This window comes from Mus pahari, chromosome 10 (assembly GCF_900095145.1).
Source record: "Mus pahari chromosome 10, PAHARI_EIJ_v1.1, whole genome shotgun sequence".
NCBI classification, from domain to species: domain Eukaryota; kingdom Metazoa; phylum Chordata; class Mammalia; order Rodentia; family Muridae; genus Mus; species Mus pahari.
The window spans coordinates 59,719,481-59,743,598 of NC_034599.1; the positions used below are offsets into that span (position 1 = coordinate 59,719,481).

General features: G+C 40.8%; 1 protein-coding gene across 3 annotated transcripts in view; it reads left to right on the forward strand.

Moving 5' to 3' along the window:
- Positions 1-2,768: 2,768 nt before the first annotated feature.
- Dennd4a (DENN domain containing 4A) overlaps positions 2,769-24,118 on the forward strand; it is a 109,765-nt gene continuing 88,415 nt past the window's right edge. For 2 of the 3 annotated variants that reach the window (XM_029543002.1, XM_021206603.2), the window contains exon 1: positions 2,769-2,996. The gene's annotated coding sequence lies outside the window, so the exon portion shown is untranslated. Of the gene's footprint in view, positions 2,997-20,710; positions 20,861-24,118 lie in introns of all 3 variants that reach the window. The other variant, XM_029543003.1, reaches the window with a different exon arrangement.

The window sequence follows — 24,118 nt, forward strand, 5'->3', positions numbered from 1 at the left end:
AATTCCTGAAACTACATTTTTATATTTTAACTACAACCCTATAATGTAGACGAATATATCTATATCTCAACTCAGAGTGCTCTATACTGTTGATAATATAATTGCTAAGGTAACTTTTAAAAGGGGGATTGACTGGGTACTGCTTCACAACAATCAAACCAATTAGTAGCTAAGTCTATGGCTAGTGGAAAAAAACCCAGGAATTCCCAATTGAACCCTTAAAATATTTGTTTGTATGTTTGTTTAAAGCAGATAATTGCTTAAGTGCTTGCTTAGCATGAACCAATTCCTGGTTCCATCGCTGTAGAAAGTGGGTGTGGCAGCACAAGCCGCCATCCTAGTGCTCAGAAGGTGGAAGGCGTGAGAACTGTAATGGATCTGACCCCAGCCTGCGCTAAAGAGTGGGCTTATCTTAGAGGAGGAAAAAGTAGAAGTGTCTAAGTAGTGTCACTGAGGTCTAAAGGAGGCACGCATTTAGAGCCCTCAACTTAATAACTTTGACATATGTATAAACTTGTGACCATTGTGCAATCAAGATAGTGAACGCATCCGTCACACCCAAATGTTTACTTGTTCCCTTCATGATATAGACTCTCCCTAGCAACCACTGATTGGCAGAGAGCTATGCCCTCACACTGGGGATGAAAACATCATTGCTGACATTGGCAGTGGGGAGGAAGGATCTATCCAGGTTAAAAGACTTCAGTTTTTGTTTGATGCCCTCAGGTATGGCATGCATGTGATGGACATAAAATAATAATAAAGAGAAATACTTATTAAAAATACATTTGGGATTATAGTATCAAACATTACACGTGGTATTTTACTATCAAAGATGACTGAGACTGTGACTAACTTGGATTACTACCTGAAATCAATAAAAAAAAAGGGTAAAATACATGTCAAATAATATTGATTTGTACAGGTAACTATGCATTATAATAAAATGCTATATAAAATGCTTAAAAATAAATGGTATCAAGCCAGGCCTGATGGTGCAAACTGTAATCCCCTCAGAACTAGGGAGCAGAGGAAAGTCGGTCTCTGAGTTTGAGACCAGCCTGTTCTACAGAGCAAGTTCCAGGGCAGTCAGGGCTACACAGAGAAACCCTGTGTGGAGGGTGGGGATCAACAATGGTATTATTTAATAATTTTCAGTAAAATTACTGTATTTTTATCTATACAATATAATGTGATGCCCACACATTTTTAGAACATTTAAACTATATCTGGTGAACTCAGTGTTTAAGAGACTCAAACTTAGATTTTCAAAAACCCTCTCAATCAGGTTCTCTGGTCCATATGTTGTCTAGAATATAAATATAGATACCATACTTCAAGTACCACTCACTGTTCCCAGCTGCTTTGTTCCCTACTTACCATTCAGTGGCTTCGGCCTGCAGTTAGAATTAAGGCTAGTCTCGTCTCTATGTATTTCTAGGCCCTGTACAACCGAGCTCTCAACTCCCTCTCCAATCTAATGTAAGACTTCTCCAGGCAAAATACATTTCTCATCAACACAGATTTCTCACAGTTCTAAAAGCCAAGCTCCTCCCTATTGCAGGTTCTCTTCATGATCTTTTTGCTTTACTCAATTCTCCGGGGCCTTTCTTCCATTACTGGCTTCTTCCTGTACTTCAGAGAGGCACAGCCTTGATCACTCTGGTTTCAAAAATCATCCTGTTATCTGCTACCCAGAATTCTTCCTAGAATCTTTATGTTCCTTCTCCAAGCATGAAATATATTTGTTTTTGTTGTTGTTGTTGAGCTTCTCCCACTAGACCTCAGCTCCCTGAAAGCAGACCTTTTCGGGTTCCCTGACTATTGTGTCTCCTCTGCTGGGTTTTCCAACAATGTTGTCTGGATGAATGAGTCCAAGAAAGGGAGTGGAGGTATACAATAAAACTGTAATCTCGGTAAGTAAAAAAGATGAAGCCTGTTTTGCATAATTAACTTCAACCTAGAGGGATTTTTTTTCTAAAGGTCCTATTTCTTCCTTCATTTGTTCGTAGAATTCCAACTAACATTATTCAATACTTTTTAGGCATACACTTTACATTTCTGAGTAACTCTGTAGAGGTAATCAACCTTTTATTATCCGCATTTTTCAAAGGCATCTTTGCCAATAGCCATTAACGGTGGAGCTGTAGTCTAGTTTAAGTAGGCCATATCCAATTAATCAATGTAATGGACACCCTTTCAGTCAACAATAGCTGTTTTATCAACACGCTTTTCAGAGAACCCCTCTGAATTCCCCCTTTTCCCTGACCTTCTGTCTCGGGACTGAAAGCTACTGGTGGTTGCTAACCGCTCAGGGGGTTTCCTGCAGAATACCAGTGACTTTGGTGGGCGGATCTCAGCTCAGATCACTGCACCAAGCTCCCGCAAGGCTAGAACTGCAGGCAGTGCCGGGGAGGAAGAAACGGGTCTGTTGGCCATAGCTGGATCCTTGTGAAAGAGGAAGATACAGTGCGCCTTGTTCATACCCGCCAGGGGCTCGGAATCTCCCAACCTGAAGGGGAACCACGATGCGTTTCCCCAGCTATCCTCCGCGTCACGAGCCAGGCCGGCCCCGCCCCGCCCACGGCCCCGCCCGACGGCCCGCCCACTTGCGGGACCCTTGTTAGTCCCCTCCCCCCACGACCCACCCCCTAGCTCGGCCCTCTCCTGCCCCTCGGGTCAGACTCGGGCTGTGATTGGTTTTTGATTCCAGAGTCCCCGCCCCCATGTCTTTACCGTCACTCCCAAGATGGCGCCGGCCGCGGCGGGTTTGGCGGCTGGTGCTGAGGAAGGAGGCGGAGGCTGTGGCGACCGCGCGGGGAGGGGGAGTCCCGTCTGACTGAGACGGCAGGGCGGAGCGCCGGGCCGGGAGATGAGCTAAGCTGGCTGCAAGCGCCGCGACATTCAGCCCCCTCGTGTCCCGCCCGCCGTGCATGAGGGGATCAGACCCTGCATCTCCGGCTCTTCCCGGTGCTCGCGCGGGGGCCGGCGGGGAGGTGAGTAGCGGGGGCGGCGGCGTGGGTATCGGTGGCATAGGGAGCTGTCACGGCCCTGAGGAGGTGACTGGCAGGGGGACGCCGAGCCGGGCAATAGGACTTGGAGGGCCGCTAGGCGCGGGCAGCTGCTAGGAGGGGCTCCGGCCGTCCCGGAGGATGGCGAGATGCTGCCGATGGCGTTCGCGCGCCTCCATGTGGGAATGAGCGCGGGACTCCGGGGGGGGGGTCCCTCCGGACTGGCCATTTGGTGCTGGCCTGGGGCTGTTGTTGTTGGGGTGATGGGGCGGGGGCGGACGGTGGGGAGGTCCTGAAGCTGGGATTTTGACAAGCCCGTTACGTAAGGTTGCTTCCCGGAATCCCACCTGCTCTGGGTTTCAAACCCGCGGCGGGGGCTGCTTTCCCGCGGCTGTTCAGTCCAGATGCCGGGGCCGGCTGGGGCTCAGGTTCCACGTGAGCCCGGCCAGCGTCCAAGTTGACCAGTGTGTGTGTGTGTGTGTGTGTGTGTGTGTGTGTGTGTGTGTGTGTCTTCTCTCCTCTCTCTCTCTCTCTCTCTCTCTCTCTCTCTCTCTCTCTCTCTCTCTGCACACGCGCGCGCAATTCTTGGTCATCCCCACTCCTTTTGAAGTTTATCTCTTTCTAGAGGGGGGAAAAGCGAAGGAGGGGAAGGGGGAGAAGGGGCAAAAAAGCTGGTGACCTAGAATTGGGTCGCAGCGGTATCTCTTTATGGTGCTTTTAAATGACAGGACGTAAAGGGAAACTTGGATGTTGCTGCTCCAGTGTGCCTTTCCTTCAGACGAATGGTTGACCTCAGAGCCGTAGAGACGGTTTTTATTTGTCTTATAGGACAGTTATTTCTTGTTTGCAAAACAGGACAGGCATCAGTCAACAGGCTTGTATTTATCTGAGGGGAAAGCGGGTGTCAGCCAGCCAGAGACATGGGAGGGCAGAAATTGTGTCACTCTGTGAATATATTGTTCTTTTAAGTGTATTAGACTTGAATGAAAAGGGTAGCCCAAATGTAAAATAAACAATATTACATGATCACAAGCTTTTCTTTAGTGTATATACAGCTTTAATCTGTTTTCTGCCTACCCCATATACAGCTTTAATCTGTTTTCTGCTGACCCATTCTACTCCCTCTTTCCTTGGGGGAAGGGGATGGAGACACCTGTAAACAGCATAGCCCAGGTTACACTAAGCTATTGTGGTGCATTTGAGATTACTATAAAGAGGAGTCTCAGGGGAACCCAGGATTCTTGTGCACGTTGATCAATTTATGTTTACAGTAGTTCTGAGATACAGCTTCTAAAAAAAAAAAAAAAAAAAGGAATAGAATTTCTGATCTGAGCCCTAATTGAACTTAAAATTGTACTTGATTTCTATAATGGGACTTTGTTTTGTTTGGGCGAGACGTAATAATCATTTGAGGCAGCTTTTTATTTTTACAAACTCCCTTTGAACTGCAGCTCCCAGCAAGAGTCTAGAATAACATATAGTTACCACCATCATTCTATATGTGTTACATAATGCTCCCCCCCCTCCAATGATTAAACACAGCCCTACTTTGCTGTGGAATTTTGAAAGAATGTGCTTGTGAGGGAAGTTAATTGATCTTGACACGAGCTTAATATTAGGGATAAAAATGAGCAAATTTTGGCTTGCATTTCAAGCTCAAGTGCGCAAGTTTACATTTTTTGAGTTTAGTAAAGGAGTACAACTTTTCTGTCCCTGCAAGAGAGCCAGGGAGCTGGTGCTGATTTGAGCTCTTCCACTGGAATTACCAGCAGCTTATTGATTCTAAAGTTCCTGGAACTTTTGTCCCATTTCGACAACTTGAATAATATTTAGAGTATTGGGAGATTACATGAGGGAAGGGACAGAGCACTTCATATTAATTTATTCAGAAAACAGTAAACATTATAACAAAGAAGAAAACTATTTTCTTCCTGCATGATACAAACGGCATTGCCTTTAGTTGTTTGTAGAATCTTAAGCCCTCTGCTTATGGGAAGCCTAGTTTTTCATACCCATCACTAAACATAGAGCTGATTGTTACGTTACAGATCCTTCATTCTAGTGTACATTGGTGCCCCATAACTGTAAGCCATAAACATAAGTGTCTCCAGCAAGAGACTGGACTTGCTATTTCTGCTTTCTCCCACATCAGGGACTTAACTTTGCAGCATTTCACCCTTTCCTGCCAGAGGTAGTAGAAGGAGATTCTAAGGAGAAGTGAATCAAGTTTTCTTTCTTTCTTATCTGCTCCCCTCATCCCCAGTTGGTTTTTATTCAGTAGAATTAGTGGGGTGGGGTGAAGAGGGTACAGATATACTTAATTACTGTATATCATCGATATCACTTTGGATTCTGAAAGAAGTATAAAGCCTCATATTTGAGACACTATTCATTTACATATGGGGTTATTGTAATAGTAAAAAGGCTCGTCTTTTTTTTTTTTTTTTTGAGACAGGACCATGCTATGTAGCTCATGATGGCCTAGAACTCAAGAGCTTCCTGCCTCAACCACCTAAGTGCTGAGATTATAGGTACGCGTGACCGCATTCAGTTAGATTACTATTCTTATAACCACAAAGTGACATTAAAGGGTTAAGAGAAAATATTGAAAAATCTAAAGCACTATTTGATCAATAAGAAAACTGCCTTTGCTAGCAGAACCTGGTGTGTCAGTGCACTCCCCGTAACAGAAGCAAGTCGCTGTCTGGATGGATTGTCAGCGCTAACCTTGAGTTTGTTTGTATGGCTGTAGGTGTTTTGCATTAACTTCTGGGGTCTTTTTGCTTCCAGTACTAAACTGCTCCATGTTGACAGTGCCACTTACTGATAATGAGCTCAGTCTTTTTCTCATTACCTCATGAGTCGTTAGGCAACAGCATTGGGATGTTTCAGAGATACCAATATTTTGCTAGTTACTGAGGATACAAAGGTGAATAAAACCTGACTTCTGCCCTCGAGCCCTGCCTGAGAAGTGTTGTTTGCTTTGGGAGCCAACAGTGCATATGTTCCCTGCTTTTCCTGTCTCATTGCTAATGCTGGGTAGGGTTCCCACCCTCCACCCCGACCCCTGCACTCATATCCTTTTATAACTTTCCTACTGGGAAACTGCACTTTGGGTTCTAGACATACATTTTTGGAACACTAGATTTCATATTGGAGTGTATTTATAAGTAAAACCTGTAATATGGGGATCAGAAATTTATTTTTATTTCTGTAGTAACCTCCCTTTTATTAATTTGTGTTGCATGTGCTTGTGTGGGCTAGAAGTTGGCATCAGATGCCTTCCTCGGTCACTAATTTTTTGGGACAAGGTCTCTCAGTGGATCCAGAGACTCAATTGGCTAGACTGTCTGAGTTCCTGAGATAGCTTTTCTCTGCCACCACCCAATACTGAAGAAACATCACCCAATCTTTTATGTGGATGCTGGGAATTCAAACTCTGGTCCTCATGTCCGGGTACTAGGCCTGGTACTTAACCCAGTGAGCCACTGCTCCAGCTCTCTTACAGGTTTTAGAAACTGCGTCCCTTGAGCTTCCCAGCTTCTCAACCCCTCTTCCAGAAAGCTGCGATTATAGACGTGACTGCCATGCCCAACCAACTGTAACTGTTGTTTTGTAGATGAGACATTTTTCTTCTTGGAAAGCTTTAAAAATAAACCCAATTACTAAAATATGTAGTACACACCCACATGCCTACATAAAATGTTGACATTTTTCATTTTTGCTTCAGATATATATTTAATATAAAAGAACTATATATACCACAGTTGCCACATGGGATTCTAAGAGCAGTATAGAACTTTATACTTCATATGATGTTAACATCTTTTTGTTCCATCCAGTTTCACCTCTCTCTCTCTCTCTCTCTCTCTCTCTCTCTCTCTCTCTCTCTCTCTCTCTCTCTCTCTCTCTCTCTCTCTCTCTCTCTCTCCTGTTAATGACCCACACTGTGTGTGTAGCGTGGCTCTGGTGCTAGGTCTTTGTTTTCAGACTGGGTGAGAGCATGTCAGGCTAGACTCTAACTTGATAGGACGTCTGTGTTCGTCTTGAACTCCTGATCTTACTGTCCCTACCTCTCAAAGCTCGATTGTAGGATTGTACCACCACACCTGGCTCTACTCTGAGTGCCAAGAACAAAGTATAGTGATATGTATGACAAACGCTACAGTGAAACCCAGGATTTTGAATATTGATGTGAAATTTTAGTAAGAAAAGTCAAAGTATGGATTAGAACCAGACTTCTTGGATTTGAATCTTTGAAAACATTTTAAAATTGTATTTTATGAAAATGAGTGCTTTGCCTACATGCATGTCTATGTACCACATGCATGCCTGCAGAGGCCACAAGAGGGTATCTGCTCCTCTGGAACTAGAGTTACAAACAGTTCTGAGCCACAAAATGAGTGCTAGGGGCCAAACTCAGATCCTCTACAAAGGCAAAAAGCACTCTTAATTGCTGAGCCATCTTTCCAGCCTCCTTAGTCTGAATCTTGACTTTACTTTTTAGTTGTTTTATAGTTCTTTAAACTATATCCTTCATGCCCCTATCCTATCAAATCGGAACAATGGAAACGTTCATTTTATAAGGTTTTGTAAAAATTTAATGAGTTTATTTATGTAACCCTGAAAAAAAAATGTGATGGTTTGAGTGAGAATGGCCTCCATGGGCTCTGCTATTTGAAGACTTGATCCACAGTTGGTAGATATGTTTAGGAAGGATTAGGAGGTGTGGCCTCGTTGGAGGAGATGTGTCTCTGGGTCTCAAAAGTCCATGCCACTCCCTGTCAGCGTTTTTTTTTTCTGTCTGATATTTGTAGATCAGATGTAAGCTCTCAGCTACGATTCCAGCACCACACTTGCCTGCTGCCATGCTTCCTGCCATGATGATCATGGCCTTAAACACTCTGGAACTGTGAGACCCCAATTAAATGCTTTCTTTTATAATTTGCCTTTGTCGTGTCACGAGAACAGTAATTAAGACAGACTGTGTCAGCCAGGTGTAGTGGGACGTGCCTTTACTCCCAGCATTCAGAGAGAAGAGGCAAGCCTGGTCTAAACAGTGAGTTACAGGACAGTCAGAGCTACAATTCTTTTTCTTTTTTAAAGGCATACTATGGCTACATGTCTGTTACTCTTTCTCTCCTTTTCTTTACATACTGGTAAGTTTAAGTAGGTATTGATACTGCTGTGTCCTGGCATACAATCACTGAATTTTCTTGATTTTGTCCCATCTTTATTGATTTATTGCTTTGTGGGCTCCACTGATTGAACGTGCTGTACTGCCAATTATTTCTTCTATTAATGCTCATCTACATGGTCTTCATTTTCTGTCTGGCATAAATAGTGCCTCATTAATATTCCTCTATCTCTTAAGGCAGTGACTTTCAACTTGTGGGTTATGACCCTTTGGGGGTCAAACAACCCTTTCACAGGGGTTGCATATCAGATATTCACATTACAATTCATAACAGTAGCAAAATTACAGTTATGAAATAGCAGAGAAAAATAACTTTATGGTTGGAGGGCTCCACAACATAAAGAACTGTATTAAAGGGTCACAGCATTAGGAAGGCTGAGAAGCACTGTCTTAAAGCAACATGCCAGAGTTTTCCCAGGTCATGGGCCTGGTTGTGAAATTGCTAAGTCCTGGGAAAGAAGTATTTTTCCTTTAATAAATTATTTATAGGATTTTGACAACCAATGTGTATTTCTGTTTCTTTATATTCTTTCCAGGTGTTGTTAGATTTTTGGATTTTGCTAGTCTGCTTGATGTAAAATAAAATAGCATTTCATTTTTGTCTTGTGTTTATTTCCTTTCATTTTTTTAAAAAAAAGTTTTTTGGTCATCTCTTCACTAAATTTGTGTGTACCTATTCTTTATATATTTTTTTTCTTAAAAAATTTATTTGTGTTTGTTTAGGCATCTGTGTGAGTGTGTGTGCAGCTGTTTGTAACCTCAGGTCAGAAGAGATTGTGAGGTATCCTTTTGTGACACTCTTTGCCTAGTTCTTTGAGCCTGAGAAATGTGTCTTCTTTCCTAGGCAAGCTCTGCTGATTCTCCTGTTTCAACCTCCTCGGATCTGAGGTTGCAGGCATGCATGGGATGCCTGGCTTGTTGTGTGGTTCTAGGATCTGAACTCTGGCCTTCATGGTTACTCAGCTGACTGACCAACCTCTTACCTGCTGAGCCATCTCCCTAGGCCTTCTTTACATGTTTTCTACTTGGCCTTTTTTTTTTTATTTATTTTTTTTAACTTATTTGAAAAAGATCATTTTAGTTATTTTTAAATATTTTCAGGATATTTACTGCTTGTGGACGTTGTACATCGTGGTGCGCACTAGGCTCCGCACCACGATGTACAACGTCCACAAGCAGTTTTCCTTTTCTTTCTCTTTCTTTCTTTCCTTCTTTCCTTCTTCCTTCCTTCCTTCCTTCCTTTTTTTTTTTTTTTTTTTTTTTTTTTTTTTTTTTTTTTTGGTTTTTTTCGAGACAGGGTTTCTCGGGCTATCCTGGAACTCATTTTGTAGACCAGGCTGGCCTCGAACTCAGAAATCCACCTGCCTCTGCCTCCCAAGTGCTGGGATTAAAGGCGTGTGCCACCAACGCCTGGCTCCTTTCTTTCTTTCTTTCTTTCTTTCTTTCTTTCTTTCTCCCTTTCTCCCTTTCTCCTCCTCTTCTTCTTCTTCTTCTTCTTCTTCTTCTTCTTCTTCTTCTTCTTCTTCTTCTTCTTCTTCTTCTTCTTCTTCTTCTTTTGATATTTCTAACTTCTTGGAACAGTTATCATGGATTAAAATCACAATGACTTACCTAATTTATCAGGTTCTCCTCAAACTCTTACCCAAACTAAACTTATTTACTTAAAGTTTTGCTTATATTTATTTTTTATTTAAGAGATTTTTTTTTTTCTGAGACAGGGTTTCTCTGTATAGCCCTGGCTGTCCTGGAACTCACTCTGTAGACCAGGCTGGCCGCGAACTCAGAAATTCGCCTGCCTCTGCCTTATTTAAGAGATTTTTATTTTTTATTTAAGAGATAACATGGACCGCTATTGACTTCATAATTCAAGGAAGAGACTTAGTAATTGTGTACAAGTTCTTCCTATCTTCCCCTCTCTTTCTTTAATGTCTACTCATTCACTGAAATCTACTTATCTGGGTACATGTACCCCAGTCTGGCCTCCAGCTCACTTTATAGCTTAGTTAACTCTTGATCCTCTTGCCACGATATCCAGCTTATTTGGTAAATCTTTTAAAAACAATTTTTATTATACTTCTTTATTTACTGACCTCTGTGTGTGTGTGTGTGTGTGTGTGTGTGTGTGTGTGTGGTATATGTGTGTGTGTACACTTGTGGGCACATGCATGTGCCTCAATATGAAGGTCAGTAGACAATTTGCTAGAGTTAGTTCTGACATTCTATCTATGGTTCCTTGGGGTTAAACTCTGGTCTTCTGACTTGGTGGCAAGGACCTTTGTCCACAGAACCATCTCTTTGTCCATTAACTTATTTTGAATTAGAAACTTCAATAGAATCCTTATTCCAGTACTTTCCTTTTTAGGAGTTGTTTTCACTGGTTTTCTTATTTTCACTTTTGTTCCTGAAATTCACATTTTCAGAATTGGCAAAATGTATATCTAAATCACCAATTGAAAATTCCTTGCTGACTCCATTGTTAACTAGATGAAGCCAACACTCCTTACCATGTCATTTAAATTCTCTATAATTTGGCCTTTGTCTGGCTTTCTAATCTTAACTTTTATAATTTCTACTTTCCAATTCCACTCCAGCCTTATAGCATTCTTCTTGAAGTTTCCTTGAATATATCTGTTATTTCTGGAGTGTTGTGTTGCTGCTGTGTTCCTAGGATAGAAGTATCTTTCTGGAATGCTGTCATTCCTCCCTTCCTTATTTTGTCTAGCTAAGTCCTTTATATTCTTTAAGAATGAAGGGGGATGCAACCCTGTAGGTGGAACAACAATATGAACTAACCAGTACCCCCTGAGCTGGTGTCTCTTGCTGCATATGTAGCAGAAGATGGCCTAATCGGCCATCATTGGGAAGAGAGGCCCCTTGGTCTAGCAAACTTGTGCTGACCCAGCACAAGGGAAGGCCAGGGCCAAGAAGTGGGAGTGGGTGGGTAGGGGAGCAGGGGTGGGGGGAGGGTATGGGGAACTTTCGGGATAACATTTGAAATGTAAATAAAGAAAATAATAATAATAATAATAATAATAATAATAATAATAATAATAATAATAAAAATAAAAATAAAAATAAAATAATATGAGTATCGACAACTTTAAAAAAAAAAGAAAAGAATGGGGTACAGGTGGTGTGATGCTGGCCTTTAATACCAACATTTGGGAGGCAGAGGCAGAGAAAGAGGGAGAGGCAGAGAGGCAGAGGCAGAGGCAGAGGCAGAGGCAGAGGCAGGCAAATCTCTGAGTTCAAGGCTAGCCTGGTCCAGGACAGTTACACAGAGAAATGCTGTCTCAATAATTAATTAATTAATTAATTAGAAAAAATTAAGAGCACAAGCTGCTTTTACAGAAGCCCCAGGTTCAACTCCCAGTACCCACTTAGCAGTTTACAACCCTATAACTCCATTTTCAGCAAAAACGACACTTTCTTCTGCATATATATGCATTCATGCAAAACACAATACACATAAGATAATTAAAAGAAAAAGGATCAGGGCTTTATTCCTTCAGGAAGCCTTCTCAGATCTGGATTACTGGATCTCTTCTGGAGTAATCTATAAGTACTTTGTTCTGTCTCAAGTTTTAGTAAGAATTTGGAGAGGGAGCAGGAAGAGGCTCAGTGGGTAAAAGATGCTTGCTAGCTGGACAGTGGTGGCGCATGCCTTTAATCCTAGCACTTGGGAGGTAGAGGTAGTAGGATTTCTGAGTTCAAGGCCAGCCTGGTCTACAGAGTGAGTTCCAGGATAGCCAGGGCTACACAGAGAAACCCTGTCTGGGGGGTGGGGGTGGGGGGAGATCGGAGCTGCAAAGCTCTGGCAATCCAAGTTTGACCTCAGGACCTGCATTATGGAATGAACTGATTCTAGAAGGTTGACCCTTGACTGCCACATGTGTTCTGTGACACACATGCACACACAGAAGATAAATAAATGTAATTTTAAAAATGAATTTGTTGGCTGGGCAGTGGTGGCACACACCTTTAATCCCAGGACTTGGGAGGCAGAGGCAGGCAGATTTCTGAGTTTGAGGCCAGCCTGGTCTACAGAGTGAGTTCCAGGACAGCCAGGACTGCACAGAGAAACCTTATCTCAAAAAAACCAAAAAAACCAAAAAAAAAAAAAGAATTTGTTGAGTCAGTTATTGTAGTATGAGAGGAAGTACCAGGTAGTTGGCTAAGGATCAGTGGTTGTGGGTTTGAAACCTGGTCTTCTTCCTGTTTCTTTATATCTCAGTTTACTCCCATGTAAAATTGAGAAAAGTGTGCATTTAGTGAGTTGGGACACTTAAATTTGATAATACAAATAAAACATTTGAAACAATGTCTTGTATCTAGTGAGTAATCTATTCAAACTATTGTTGACTTTAGAGCATTTTAGTTTATGTGTCTCATTCTCTCATTGGGCTTTGAATCAGTGAGTGAAGGAACACACCAAGAAATCTGGATCTTAAAGTAAAAGATAATATTTCGAATCTTTCTGAGTGTCCTGAAAACTTGGGTCCAAGTCCGTTTTTTTTCCCAGCAACTACATTTGGCATCTTGCCACACATGTGAAATTGACATTGATGGTAATTAGCATTTCTTAATTATACTTCATAATTGGTTGCTTATTTAAGACTCTGCGTGCTCCACTTAGTAGTTCTACTGGAACTCTAGGAATACCGTTTACTTTTAAGCCTCCCTTAGTCTGTTTGGCATTTAATCAACTTTTCCAAATATGGATTAAGGTGTGAGGGGCTGAACAAAGGGGTAGAATAAGGGTAAAACATTATACCTCTGAGCTAGATATGCTGAGTATACCTTCACTATTTGCTTTAAGATAGGTCATCAGATGTAATTTCAGTAAACACTTTCCAGAGGTAATATAAGACATTAAAAAATATCAATAACCTGTCTTCTTCCATTACTGCGAATGATTAAGACATTTTACTTACAATCATTCTTTTTATTATTTCAGAATCTGTTTCTTTTACCTTAGATTTAGCAGGCCTCATTTTGTTCTAAATACCAAAACCATCTGTATAATCTTGGCAAATTGATAGAAGTACTGTTTGTTTTATTTTTATCTCTGAGCTTGCTGTTAAATTTGTAGGGTTTTCTGTCTCACTGTTTCTGATTATATGAAAGTAAGTTTGTCTTCTTTTGAATATAGGAACAGTACAAAATTACTCTTCAGTATCCAGTTGAAAATTGTTGCTAGAGAAACTAGATTTTTTTTCCCCTAAGAGGTCTTAAACTGCTAAATAAAAATTCTAACAAACTATTATCAAATTAATGTGGAAATCTTAATGTATCAGTCTTATGTTAGAGGCTAATAACCATATAATGGCTGTAGTGTTGGGAACCGCTTTTTAAAAGTGCCATTGTCTTAGTATTGAATATTTTAGTTGAAGACTCTGAAGTAGCATGTTTTTAAGAGAATGGATGTAGGTGAATGGGGAAAAGTGAAACTGTATTTTGGTCTGTGACATAGAGCTGGCTCTTATCAACAGAAAAGTTGAGTTAACCCTTATTCCAGTTTTAGTCAAGATTATAGTTAAATAATACTATTTTCCTTTAAAAAATAATTTAACTTGGTATGGTGTCACATATCAGCACAGTGAAGGCCAGGCTTGAAGATGATGACCAGGTCTGGACCAACTTGGCCGATATAGTGAGACACTGTCTAAACAATTAAAAACTCTCTGTTGTTATTGTTGTTGTTGTTGTTCTAACAAATGCTAAGATATTCCTACCCTTCATCTTTCAATTTTTTTTTTCTGGATATCAGAACTTTGTAATAGTATTTTATTTAATTTTTTAAAATGTAGTGTTGGGAATTGAACCTGGGTACTTGACTTTCTAGACAACTGTGTTATTATTGAGCTACACCCCAGCTTTGCATACTATTTATGTTGCTTTGTTGGTGATAATTATACTGAAGTTGGATCCCTGAGATGTTGTTTGAACCTGCTCTCATTGATGAATACTTTTCATTCTTTTAGCCTAAGTAGTAATTGAAGTTTCTAATTTCATAGATGTTTTTTAAAAAATAAGACTTTCCCTTTCCTGATTAACTGCTATTTTAGTATTTCTTGACCACCTCCCATTTTTTGAAGAGTCAAGGTCTTGCTAGGTAACTCTGACTGAACTAAATATAGATCCTGTATAGACCAAGCTAAATACTCCTCCTGCCTCACCCTCCTCATGATTGCTGGAATTATTTGATACCACTCCCTTGACTTTCATTTTGTTTTGAGGGTTGTTGTTCATCAACATTCTTTTGTTTGTAGGCAGTAGAAGCCAAATTTAGCCTAACTTACTAAAAATGGGAATTAATTGCAAGGATACTGGGGACTTGATGGCATGTAGTGATAGAAGAGCAACCACAGTTCCTGAAAGGGCTTGAGATCAGGAGCCGGACATACCGCAGCAGTCAGGCGGTGCTTGTCTCCATGCCCTGGACCAGCACAGTTCCCTTGGTCCCTACTTGCTCATTTCAGTTTTGTCTCTCTGCATGTTGTCTTTCATTGTTGTGGAGCTAGACATGACTGCTAACTTGTTTGTTGTTTTGAGGCCAGGTTTCCCTATGTAGCTTGGCTGGCCTGGGATGAGGTTGGCCTTGAGATCACAGAGACCCACCTGCCTCTGGCTCCCAGTGCTGGTATTAAAGGCCTGTACCTCCTTGTTAAGCTGTCTTCTGACTCCTAAATTCATATATTGTCTCATGATTCTGTGCTCTCATTATAAAGCCTGATAGAGGAAATGTAATACAAGGCAAGTGTTCTCTGTCTTGTCTATCAGCTATGGCAGATGAAGCCACAGTTTTACTGAACGTGACTCTCAACACTAGCTTTGTGGAAAAGGATAGAAGAGCCAGCTTCCCCAAGACAGGTGTATACAATGAATAGAAATTCTAAAAGCTGCTAGTTCCAAAAGGATAGTAGCTGATGAAAAATAAAATTAATTTTTAAACAAAATTAAAAGAAACTTCTCAGTGTTGTGGCATAATACCAAAGAATTTGAATTAATTCACTCCCAGTTCATAGGTGATTATTATATCCCAGTTCATAGGTGATTATTATGAAAGCTATGAACATCTCCCCTTTTCAGGTGAAAACCAGTGGAGGTAGAGGCATCCTTTTACCCTCCTGTGTATAGAATTTGTAGTTCAGTCATTCTGTGAATACTTATATATTAATATATATGGTCTTTAATATATTAACTTCTAAAAAGCATCTCTGAGTTGTAGTCTTACATGTAGCTCCAACTGGCCTTAGACTTGATATGTAACCCAGGCTAGCCTCCAGATCAGATCCTTCCTTATTGGTGTGCCAGTGTGTCAAACCTTAATAATGCTACAATATTCCTTATTTAGAAAGCATGTAGTTATTGCTTGTGTAATGCCAAGGATTGTGCTATAAAGCAAGTTATACTTTTGTTTACTCTCAGAGAATTTTCATATTCTGGTGAAAAGAGTAGATGTTCAGAGGTTCTTACAGTATTAGTATGATATTCATATACAGTGTGTGTCTAGTCTTGAAGCCCAAGACTAGAAAGTGGCAGTGTTGCATAGGGGACGTACACACAGGACTCATTTCACTGGAGCTGACCATTTGATGGAGTGTTCTGGTGGAGGAGCTGATTTTGAATTTGCTAAGGTACCCAGAGTTATGTGAATGGGAACTCTGTACAATGAAACTCAAGTGAATTTTTGCACTGTTTAATTTAATGAAGCAGGAATTAAATCCTGTTCTTTATTTTATTTTATTTTATTTTATTTTTTGGTTTTTCGAGACAGGGTTTCTCTGTATAGCCCTGGCTGTCCTGGAACTCACTTTGTAGACCAGGCTGGCCTCGAGCTCAGAAATCCGCCTGCCTCTGCCTCCCGAGTGGTGCTGGGATTAAAGGTGTGCGCCACCACGCCTGGCTAAACCCTGTTCTTAAGCCTGCCCTTCACACATCTGAATTTATGGTCCCTTTGAAAAGATAGCTGTAGATTGTACAGTACTCAGACCATTTGTTCTTTAGCTTTATGCTTCATACCCCCCTTTTCTTTTTCTTTTTTGTTTTTTGAGATAGGGTTCCTCTGTGTAGCCCTGGCTGTCCTGTTGAGGGCCTCACTACTCTGGTCACTTGATGAACACCTTTACTTTATGCATTCATCCATGACTCCTACTCTGCCCTATCAAATAACCAAAACATACACACACACACACACACACACACACACACACACACACACACACACACACACACAAAAACCCCTAGATTTGTTATCTGAGAAGTGACTGAGGAAAGAAAGGAAGACGTCAGCTTCGTTGTTGTAATGAGCAGGTGTGTGTGTGTGTGTGTGTGTGTGTGTGTGTGTGTGTGTGTGTGTGTGTGTGTGTGTGTTCATGTGTTTCAGTATGAAGAGCAGACTCAAAAATACCATCATGGCCATTCAAGTCAGAAATTGTGGCTTTTTCTTCCTCAACACAAAATTAGAAACTATTTGACTTTTCTCACTTTAATCCTTAAGATGTGCTTCACCACCTTGTCCACATTATTTGAATTATATGTAAATGTAAATGCGTGTTTGATTAGTTGGATTTTGAGATAAGGTCACTTTTTGAAGTGACAGCTGGCCTCTTGCCTCCACCTCCTAAGAGCTGGGATCACAGGCGTGTGCTGCTCTGCTTGTCTTCCGATGCTCTGACAGCATGTAGGATGCAGGTGATGCTCAGAGAAGGGAAGAGAGCGGGACTGGTCTGACTCTCCTATGGTGTACACTGCCTTGCCATCTCTTGTCGCATGAGGCCTCTTTCTTTTCAGACCTCAAGCCTGAACTGTGTTCCTTTCATTGCTCTGTCTTCTTGGTTAGACCCCTCACTTCCTATGTAGCTCATTTACTTTTCTGACTTGTCTGCTAAGCCCCATAAGGTGGTCTTTGTGTTATCATTTCCTGCCACAGTTTGGCACATGGTAGGAGTCTTTGTTGTAAACAGGAGTCAGCTTTAGTCAGCTGAAGCAAGAGACACTGGGTTTGTTAGAAAGATATTACTTATTTTGCAGAACTGACTGCAAGAATGGAGAGCTACATGTTGAGGAAAAAACAGGAAACAAACCGCAGGGCCAGATCAGAGCCAGACTGAAAAACCATAGTACCCTTCCCCCGTGACATCATTCATTGATGCTCCTCTGTCACTGGGTGCACTCTGCCACTGATTTAAGAAGTGGGTGTGTGTTTAGCTTATAAACAATAGAAATTGTTTTCATACTTCTGACTATTGAGTATCTAGAATCATGGTCAAGTTGTAGTAGGAGAGTCTTCTTGTGGGTGACAGGCTGCCAAGTCATGTGTACTCTTGACCCAGAGAACCCTAAGAATGGATTCTAACCTATCCTTGCAGTGCTGACTCTCGATTTAAATTCTGCAAGAGTGCATTGAATTGACTGGCCAGAGTGCCAGAGCATGGTAAGCAAGTATCTGGCCCTGATTGGTCAAGTTCTGCGATTGGTTCTAGATTCTACTTTCTTTCCAGACACACATGACAGATTCTCTAAGCAAAGGGAGTGGCTGGCTCGGGTCTGGGCAATGAGAAGTAAAACTGGTATCTGTCCATTTTCAGTAGCCATCTGATTAGTGAGGAATAGCCAGAGCCATGACACCTCATCCCAAAGCCTTTTCATCATCAAGCATTCAAGTATAGTCATCAGTGTTGCTCAAACCCAAATCAGTGCAAAGCCATAAGATAAGCAGAGGATTAGCAAAATCATCCCTTGGTATCTACTTACTTAGGTACATTACTTGCCTGTGTGTGGTGTCAGAGCAGAAGCTTCGGTTTACCTGGGCGTTGGACACTGGATGAACTGCGATTTGAACTCTGCTCAGATGATTCTAGAGCACGCCACTGCTGTGTTAGAAAAATAAGTCAGCTTATCCATTTCTAAGCTGCCATAGAGAGTTTTATAATATATAAAGTTTTACAGTACCAGTTTTAGAAAACTAAACATGCATATACCTATATGTTGGTGATCTCATTCTTGTTTTTGAAAGTATGCATTTATATGTCAAAGGATGTATGCAATAACTTCTGTCCATCACAGTAGCCCAACACTGGAATCAAAGCAGATGTCTGCTAACAAAAGAGGGGATAAGTAAAGTTATTCAGAATTATTTAAAAATTGTCAGTAAGATGAAAATTTATTCAGAAATGGAAATGAACAACCTACTCCTACATAGAACAAGTGTGGCTGATTCTCCAAAACAATGTAAGGTGAAAAAGCAGGTCTTCTCCTTCCCACCTCCCAGCTAGACTACAGGATTCATTCCATGTCCCACTTTTATAATGTTCCCAGAGTGAGAAATTCAAATTCAAAATGGTGATTCTCCAGAAAAATGGAGGGCCTTTTTTTTCCTGGCCTTATGCTGTTCTCGACACTGGAGGTATTTATAATGAATAGTGAGAATTCTTGCAATTGTTCTTTCTTTATGTGTGTTACTCTTTAGTTTAAAGGAATCAAAATGGGCCTGGAGAGGTGGCTCAGGGGGTGAGAGCACTTGTCGCTTTTGCAGAGGACTGCTGTTTGTCCCCAGCACCCACACAGTGGCTCACACACTCCTGTTGAGGAAATCTAATGCCCTCTGCTGACCTCTGTAGCACCTGGCATGCATGTGGTGCACACATAAATACATCAAGACATTCACATATATAAAAATTTAAATTACAAACAATAAAAACAGACCTATGTATGGACTAAATTGGGGAGCAAAGCTAAGAGAGCCCCTCAGGTTGTGAATTGGGTTTTATCTGCACATCTTTATGTATTTTAAAAGAGCGTGTTAGCATTAATTAGTTCTTCTAGGGCAGAGCATGACACCTAAAAGGTTAAGAGCCCACATCATGTATCTGTAAAAAGCAGGCACACACATAAAAGTTGTTCTTTTATACCTTTCACTGTGCATAGCACATTTTAACTCTGGGACAGAACCTGGCCTCTAAGGGCAGGCTCTCTACTTTGGATCATTTCATACTTTCTCAGTCCTACTTAAAAAAAAAAAAACTCTTTTAGATTTCCTTGATTAGAAAATGAACAGAACTAAGGGAGGCATGCTTATAGCACACTCATGAGAGGGTGAAAATGGGGATGTGGCCAGAGAGGTGATGGCTGCAAAAGCAAGCCCGAGGGGCTGGGAAGGTGGCGCCATGTGTGTACCAGTTTCCACTCCATTTCCTCTGCCTCTTCCCATTAGAGCTCCTCCAAGGACGACTGTGCTTGCTCACTTCCCATGGTCTTCTTCTCACCCCAGTTAGACTTCCTTCACACTAACACTTTATACTGAAATGACCCTGTTCAGGTCATTGATTGGATTTTTGATAAATCCAGTGGCTAAGTAGGGTGGGAGTGGGCTGAATGCTCATGAGTAGAGGGCTGGCTTCATCTGGGGCTCTTCATGGTCTCCTTCTGTTACCGGCCTGCTGGGGACTCTGCATCTTCATTATCTTCTCCTTGTAGGCATTCATTCTAATCCATTCATGATACCATCCTACCATAGTATGGTTTGGATGTGTATATACTTTTAATCACATTAGTGCTATTTTGTTTTGGATTCCCTTCTGGTTTCTTAACTGTTCTTAACTAAATTCAACACTAAATTTCCATGTTTCTATGTTTCTATTTTATAGTTTTTTTCTTGCTGGATTGTATTCAGTATCTGCCACATTTAAAAATTATCCCAGTTGGGCGTGGTGGTGCACGCCTTTAATCCTAGCACTCAGGAGGCAGAGGCAGGCGGATTTCTGAGTTCGAGGCCAGCCTGGTCTACAAAGTGAGTTCCAGGACAGCCAGAACTATACAGAGAAACCCTGTCTCAAAAAAAAAACAAACCCAAAAATTATCCCTTTAATTATGGTTGTCGTGGTTTGTTTATCCATTCAACAGATATTGAGTGCTGTTCATCAGGTACTACTGTCATTGTGTACAGCAGAAAATTCCTAAACCTCAAAGAACTTTTACAATAGTGTGCAAAGAAAGAGAATTAAATGCAAACTCAGTAAATAAAGCATTTATTATGTTGGATAATAACTGAGCATAGTGGTACATGCCTTTAATCCCAGTACTAAGAGATAGAGACAGGCATATCTCTGAGTTCAAGTCCAACTTAGTCTACATAGCAAGTTTCAGGCTTTGTAATAAGACTCTGATACAAAAAATATGTATGTGTGTATGTATACATATGTGTGTATTACATATAATATATATTGTATAATAAATATAATGCTAGAAAGTGAAAATGAAAAAATGAGGAAGTTAAGGAAGGAGAGACTGTATCATAACTATTACAAAGTCAATCTCCGTAATTTTAGTGACTGTGTAGAGGGAGGACAAGTATACATGGGTTTGGGCTTATGGTGGAGGATTGCAAAACATAGGTATGTAGGTAGAGTCATAAAGTGGACATTTTGGATCTCAGTACTGAGTCATACCTAGTAACATAAATTTGTTTAATAGAAAGGAGATATACTTTGTTGTCTAGGGCTGGGATGGTCATCAGGATGTTTAGAAGAGTCATCTGTGGGTCAGCAAGGTAGCAGGTAAGCGTGCCTTCTTACCAAGCCTGCTGACCTGAGTCCAGTCCCCAGGGCCCACATGCTGGAAGGAGAGAACTGACTTCTACTAGCTCCAGGTGGGTGAGGGGACATGGGTGCGCTTACACACTAAACAGAGAAATAAAATGTAGGGGTCTTGTTTGTTTTTGTTTTGAAACTAAGCTGGTCTGAGTAGGCTGCAGTGGCAAGAGCTCTGGGAAAAGCAATGTCAGGCCTCGCTCTGCTACTGCTGGTTTGTGCTGCTGTTAACGAGTCAGATTAGCCTTCCTGGAAATTAATTTCCTCATTGATCAAATGCTGAGATCAAACCAAAGGATTTTAAAGGTCCTTCCCTTTAAAACTGGATTTAAAGGAATTTCTTCCTTTTAAAGGAAATAAGATATAAAATATCTTTAGATCAATAATAATGTGACATAAATTTTTAAAAAATTTAAATGTTTTGTGTCAATTTATTTTTTATAAATTAGAAAAAAAAATGCTCTATGACAGCTTTTAAAATATTCCTTTCTTTGTCTGTCTATCTGCCTCTCTGCCTCCCTCCTCCCCTTCCCTCCTTTCTTTCTTTTCTTGAGATAGTCTCACTATGTAGTCCAGGCTGGCTTGAGGCCAGTTTAGACTATAGAGTGAGATACTCTGCCTCAAACAAAACAAAAATACAACAAACATAAAAGCAATGTTACCACTTCCATCCAGAAAATCCGTTTTAAGTAATTTCAGAATATAAGAGAAGAAATTCTAATTCACAGTGCTATTAACACTTGTCAAGGGTGCTCATTTTCCTATCACATCACCAGTTCTCCAAGCCCATTTCCTATATTATGTTTGTGGTGTGTTAAGGTCAGGGTCCCTTTTGGGGTTAAAGGGTCTTTTCACAGGAGTCATCTAAGGACATGGAAAACACAGATACTTATGACTCATAACAGTAGCAACATTACGGCTATGAAGTAGCAAAAAAAATAACTTTTGGCTGTGTGTGTGGGGGTCACCACAACATGAGGAACTGTATTAAAAGGTGACAGAATTGGTAAAAATTGGAATGTTTAACATTGATCAAATGACAGAATTCTAAATCTTTATTTAAGGTAGAACCACAGTTCTGAGTGGATTGCTTACAGTTGTAAGGAGAGGAGTAACAGGACACTGTGTTATCTGGGGAAAGCATTCAGCCCCTGCTTACAGCAGTTCCCTTTAGGTCCTGGTTAACAAAGGCAGATGCTATTTCAAAGAGGAAGTAAAAAGCTGGAGATGTAGGGATCCTGTGCAAGGGGGAAATTAAGTAAAAGAAGCCTGCAAGAGAGGAAACTTAAAACCAGACTTCCTTCTCATGCTGGTGAGCCAGGACACTTGGATGTCACAGACCATGCTGGGTACAGACGGACTGCCAGTGTAAGAGTGGTAGCTGATTTTTGTATTTGCAGGTAATATAGATTTCACTGTAGCAATAGTAAATTTCAGTTATTGTAAGAGAATACATCTAGCATGAAGACTTCTATAGCTGCCTCCTCATCTCACTCTACTCATGTTTTACCTCTCCACTTCCTCTTTTTGTTATTTGTTATTATTAATTTATTTGAGATTGTACTGGGCTTCAGACCCAGGGCTCTGCACATGCTTGGCTCCAGCCCTTTATTTTACTTTTATGCCACCCTCCTCTTCTTAATTATTTTTTAAAACTCTATTGCATTTTAATTTTGTATGTGTGCATGTGTGTGTTTGTGTGTGTGTCTGTGTGCGTGCGCACGCACGCACATGCAATGGCACTAGAGTGGAGGTCAAAGGACAGCTCGTGGAAATCATTTCTCTCCTTCCACCACGTGACACTGGCAGTGAAACCCAAGTCATTACGTTTGGTAGCAGGCTGGCTGAACCTTCTTCCATATCTTTCAATTCCACTTCTTCCTTTTTTCCTTTTACTCTCTAGTCTTATTTTTTTTTTTAAGATTTATTTATTTATTATATGTGTGTACACAGTTGCTGACTTCAGACACTCCGGAAGAGGGCATCAGATTTCGTTACGGATGGTTGTGAGCCACCATGTGGTTGCTCGGATTTGAACTCAGGACCTTTGGAAGAGCAATCGGTGCTCTTAACCGCTGAGCCATCTCACCAGCCCATCTAGTCTTATTTTTGTTATTAGTTCCTTTCTGTCCTTTTGTCAAGTTTAACTTGAGCTTTTGTATACTAACTTTTTGACTATTAAAGCCTAGGTTCACTAACAAGCAATAATTTCTTCAAGGACTCTCTTTGCTTCCATCTTTGAGTGTGAAGTATTCCAAAGTAAAAGTCATAATTTGATTTATGGTTATAGGCAAGCTATTATACTGTAATTATAAAATTTCTTCAATTATAAAAAGTAATTGAAACAAAATCTCTATGGTCTTGCTTGTAGCTCCAAACTACCATGATTCTGTGATGGCTCCTCTTTCCTATGCTTCCTACTGTTTTGACCTCACTCATTACTAAATATTTACATATCTGCCATGTGTTTCTAACTGCTGTGCATGCAGTATAATAGAAGACACAGAAATCATAGCAGTCTTTGAATTGTCTGCAATTCACCTATCTGGAGACAGGTGACTGTGTATTAAAAGTTTTTTCTAGTCTGATCCTGTTCTGTTGAGAACAGATGCATATTCCTGAGACAACACTAGTTACTTCCCGCTCTAGCCTAATTAACAGCTTAAGGGCAAAATTGCCCTTGAACAAAAGATGACTTCTCTGGTTCTTACACACCTGGGTTCCCATTGTACCCGTTCTGTAGCATCTTTTGTAGCCCCTTTGTTTCCAGTCCGTAGTTTCTGTGTAATGAATATTGATCTTAAACTTGAAACTGAGGAGATAGGTCTTTGTTGAGTTGCAAGATGATGACTGCCAGTGATCTTTTGTGAGCACGTACATACATGCCCTTGCTTATGTTTGTAGAATCATGATCAAAAGGAATGGGCTCGATGACTGAGCTAGTGTGACCCACAGAGCTCTCTGGGCCATGTTTATTCCTTGTACTTTGGCTTGGTTCTGCACACCCTTTGTAAGGAGATGTTGCTTTACAAAACATTTTTTCATGGGCTGTATATAGTTTTGGTTTGTTTTTTTAAATAAATATATATATCTATACACACACATACACACACACACACACATATGTATGTATATGCATACTACAGAAAATAAGGACAGGATGTGGTATCTGAAGGAAAGGTGTGTGGTTAAGAGAGAGCTCCACAATGTATGTGCTCTATAATCAGTGATGGATGTGCTGCTAGGAAATAAAGCTAACTAGTTGCCTCTTTTTTTTTTGTTTGTTTTTGTTTTTGTTTTTCGAGACAGGGTTTCTC